Raw genomic sequence first — 4,633 nt, forward strand, 5'->3', positions numbered from 1 at the left:
TATAATATCAAAGACAATAGCTTAAACAGAGAAAGAAATGAAAATGAAATCTGATAAAGCTAATATTAGCATTTCCTCTGTGCCTCCTTGAGGACATTACTGATTTCTCTAATATTTGCAGCTACTCTTCGCTTCGTTAAGTGTTATATGTATTATCTCATTGAACGCTTGCAGCAACAATAATAAGGCATTCTTATTATTCCCATTTTGCAGATGGCGAAAATGGGGCTTAGAAAGTTAAGTGACTTGCCTAAGGTCGCATAACCAGTAACAGTTGTAGCTAGTATTCAAAACTAAGTTTAACTCCTACACTTGAACTTTTTACCATTCTGCCATACCACAGACCTTAAAAAAAATAAAAATATTTGATATTTAAAGAGCTTCTTAGTTTAATTTTTAACTAACTTTTTATTATAGAAATTTTTTGTTAAATATTTATCTATTTGTTTTAGAGAGAGAGTGCACAAGCAGGGGGAAAGGCAGAGGGAGAGGAAGAGAGAGAGAGAGAGAGAAGCAAACTCCCTGCTGAGTGGGGAGCCCGACTCAAGGCTCTGTCTCAGGACCCCAAGACCTGGGCTGAAATCAAGAGTCAGACACTTAACCAGAGCCACCCAGGCACCCCACAGAAAGTTGTACATATGTAAGAATAGAACAGTATAATGCAGCATCCCCATACCCATCACCTAGCTTCAATGATCATTCCCATCCTACCATTTTTTTTTCATGGATCCTCTCCTCAAATTCACACTTCATTTTCCTTTATCTTACAGTATTTAAAAATGAATCCTAGACATCCTATCTCATCACCTATAAATGCCTTACAATGTTTCTCTAGTGTATAAGAACTTAAAAGAAAAAAAAGCATAATAGCATTATCATGCCCTCCCAAATTCATAAAGATTCCTTCATACATTCAATATCCAATGCAAGTTCAACTTTCCCTGATTGTCTCAGAAATATCTTTTTACAGTTGTTCTAATAAAAATTCAAATACAGGGCACACATTACATACTTAGACATTCTCTTAGGTTTCTTTTAATTTATGACAATTCTCCTTCTCTATTTTTCTTTTAAGCCATGTGTTTGTTGAAGAGAAAAAGGGATTTTGTTCTGTGGGATTGTTTTTTCTTTTCACATCAGATGGGTAAGGTATCAATTATGTTGTGACAATGTCTGAGGGAGGCACATTTCACATGGTGGCTGAACACCCAGTCATCACACTTGTGAGCAACAAAAGGTTCTGTCCCGTGGCATTGCTAATACTCTGAGTTGGCTGATGGCATCCTCCTGGTGTCATTAGCAAGTTCTTCCATCTCCCATCTTTTCCATCATCTGCCAGTTAGTTCAAGAGGCTTGATTAAATTCAGGTTCAAAGTTATTATTATTTTTTTGTTTTGGAAAGACTACTCCATATGTGTAATAATTACTTTTTAACTAAATGGTGTAACTGCTCTATTAAACGTGCTCAGTCAGTGACTAAAATTAGGAAAACAGCTTTTCTTCTCCCACCTCTGCCTTTATTTTATTTTTTAAATTTTGTTTATTTATTTATTTAGAGCACAAGCTGGGGGGAGGGGCAAAGGGAGAGGAAAAAAGAGAATCTTAAGCAGGTTCTATGTTCAACACAGAGCCTGACTCGGGTCTTGATCTCATGGGGCTGGATCTCACAACCCTGAGCTGAAATCCAGAATTGGACACTTAACTAACTGAGTCCTGGTACCCTTATTTTGTTTAATTTTTAGTTTTTTTAAGTAATCTCTACACCCAACATGGGACTTGAACTCCCAACCCCAAGATCAAGAGTTGCAGGCTCAACTGACTGAGCCAGCTCAGTGCCCCCTCCTACCTCCGCCCCCCCCCCCTTTATTTTTGGTCAGAGAGAAAGCACATGTCCACACAAGCAGGGGGAGTGGCAGGCAGAAGGAAAAGCAGACTCCCAGCTGAGCATTGAGTCCAATGGGAGACTCAATCCCAGGACCCTCAGATCAGGACCCGAGCTAGAGGCAGATGCCTAACTGATTGAGCCACCTGGGGGCCCCTCACCTCTGCCTTTTTTAAAGATCTCCCTTCTGTGCCCCCAGTGACATTTCAGGCAGGTCCCTTACCTTTAGGGTCACTTTCAGATGTGAGAAGAGTCTCATTTTCAGCTATGCAAAATTCCAGTTCAACCTAAATGCACTTTAATTTTCATTAAATTCAAATCTCCCTGTTTCTCTTATTATGGCATGGCCTGTCCTTTTATCTCATTTAGTAGAGTGTCTCCCCACCTTGTCCCCTTGTTCCATGAGAAAGATAGCTCATTCTTGCCCAGCTGAATGCTAGAACCTTCTGTTCACATCCAGCCACCAGGGGCAGTCCCAGCCAGCTTCCAGTCTACTAACTCTCTATACTCCTCAAACTCCAGAGGACCCATGTCAGATTCTCCCCAAAGTACTCCTGATTTCCACTCCTGTCCCAGCACAGGGCAGGTGTACCCATTCTCCCAGCCCGGCAAGCATCTGACCAGGGAGTGAGAGTCCCGCATTCTTTTCCATCTAGGCTAGCATTCCCAGTTCTCTAAGGAGTTCTCTCAAGGCCTTCTTCTCTTGGCTCTGGTAGGAGAAGTGATGTCCCAGGTGCACAGGAAATGCTGTTGTGCTCTCTCCTCTTGCAAAGTCCCCCTAAAAGATGCATCTGCCTGACTGAATCTTTGGCCTTCTCTGCTAACGGCAGTGCGAGAGATGGTTGCTGGACTGGAATGTCTCTCTCACAGTAATGCCTGTGTTCATGAGTTGAGAACCCTTCTCACTCATCTTCTACACCTGTGTGGCTCTATCATCAATTTTTATCAACAGGAAAATCTCCATCTACATCTATACAATCTATTATGATTTACCCTCAACTTCACTTTATAAAGTAGTTTTGCTAGAGATACAGAATTTCCTACTTTATTTTATTTTTTTTTAAGATTTTATTTATTTACTTGACAGAGAGAGAGAGAGAGATCACAAGTAGGCAAGAGGCAGGCAGAGAGAGGAGGAAGCAGGCTCACTGCTGAGCAGAGAGCCCAATGCGGGGCTCGATCCCAGGACCCTGAGATCATGACCTGAGCCGAAGGCAGAGGCTTAACCCACTGAGCCACCCAGGCGCCCCCTACTTTATTTTAAATGAAATGATTTAGGGGCTCCTGGGTGGCTCAGTCAGTTAAGCATCCGACTCTTGATTTCAGCTCAGGTCATGGTCTCAGGGTTGTGAGATGGAGCCCCACCTCAGGCTCCCAGCTGGGCGTGGAGCCTGCTTAAGATTCTTCCCCTCCTTCTTCCCCACCCCCTCCACCCTGCCTGTTGTCTAAAAAAAAAAAAAAAAAATACATATATATATATATATATATATATATATATACACACACACAATGAATGATTTATATAGACTCTAATTTAAATACATAAACTTTAATTTAAATACTACTCTCCAGGATATTTTTTCTCATGTGTCAGTGGGATGTTGTTGAAAGTCAAGCACAAGTACCAATAACGTTTGTCTTCTGTCCTTACTCAAGAAGACCTGGGTGTTGTATGAAATACCAAAAACAACAAAACAAGGAAGGGGCAACCACAGAGGACAAGCAAGCAGATCTACAGTGATACATCAGCCGAATTAAATACACCCAGTCTTGTTCAATATGCCACACACAGATCTATGTACTTGTTGGATTCCCATTTTATTAGATAGAACCTACAACCATTTTAACTGGTGTGTGAAGGTCTATGTGTATTTTTTTTAATTAATGGGTTTAATTACAATTGCTGGGTGGAGAACTGCTTATTCCAGCCTTAACTAGAATTAGAAATAGGAAATAAAAAGGCTTACTGACTCACCGGAGAGTCAGCTGAGTCCATTTTTATTCTGCTCTCAAAGTAGGAGCGAATCATAAAGTAACCAAAAACGGCATGCTGGTGAATCAGTGTCCATGGATGAATATGTGTGTGTTAGTGTGGGGGGAGGGGCAACTCTGTTACATCAGATTGGCTGCAATAAGGAGTTTAAACATGAATGAGAGTTTCTGGAGGTGTACCGGCAGTATAATGGGCCAATTTCATCACACTGAATCATGTTAATCGTGGATACAGCTAGCTAAATAGGCTTGAATCCAAGTATTAGATGTCCAAAATGTGTGCACCTAGCAGAGTTTCAGGCTCACGTTAGGATCTTAATAAATGTTTGTGGAAGGAGGAAGGAGGCAGGAGAAAGGGAGGAAGCGGGGGAGGGAGGGAAAGATGGAGGGCGGGAAGGGAAAGGCATTTTTATTACCTCATTTTAACAACTGAGTAAGCATAGATGGGTTAATGGTCTTCCCATAGTGTGCCTAGCATGGAATTTAGGCCTGACTGTGCAAAGGGGAAAAAAAAAAGTAAGAGTTTAATAAAAATCATGTTACGGTAACAACTGAAAGCTGACAGCACAGGAGTTGGAGAAAGGAAGGAATATTAAACATTCAGGTTTTATGTTTTTGTTTTTAACTCTGGCATTATGAATTAACTTTATTAACATACTTAGCATTCCAGAATATCAGGCCACTGATCTGTTCTCTTAAAAACACCCTTTTCCAAGTCATTTGAATTAAATTACAAATATTTTTAAACACAAAGGCACT

The 4,633-nt window shown here is 40.9% G+C and overlaps 1 non-coding gene across 1 annotated transcript; it reads right to left on the bottom strand.

Annotated features, from left to right (window-relative positions):
• Nucleotides 1-1,134: 1,134 nt before the first annotated feature.
• Nucleotides 1,135-1,240, bottom strand: LOC125108144 (small nucleolar RNA U13). The gene has a single exon (XR_007129820.1). It is a non-coding gene; the product is annotated as a small nucleolar RNA U13 (small nucleolar RNA).
• Between the last annotated feature and the right edge of the window lie 3,393 nt (nt 1,241-4,633).

This window comes from Lutra lutra, chromosome 8 (assembly GCF_902655055.1).
Source record: "Lutra lutra chromosome 8, mLutLut1.2, whole genome shotgun sequence".
Taxonomy (NCBI): domain Eukaryota; kingdom Metazoa; phylum Chordata; class Mammalia; order Carnivora; family Mustelidae; genus Lutra; species Lutra lutra.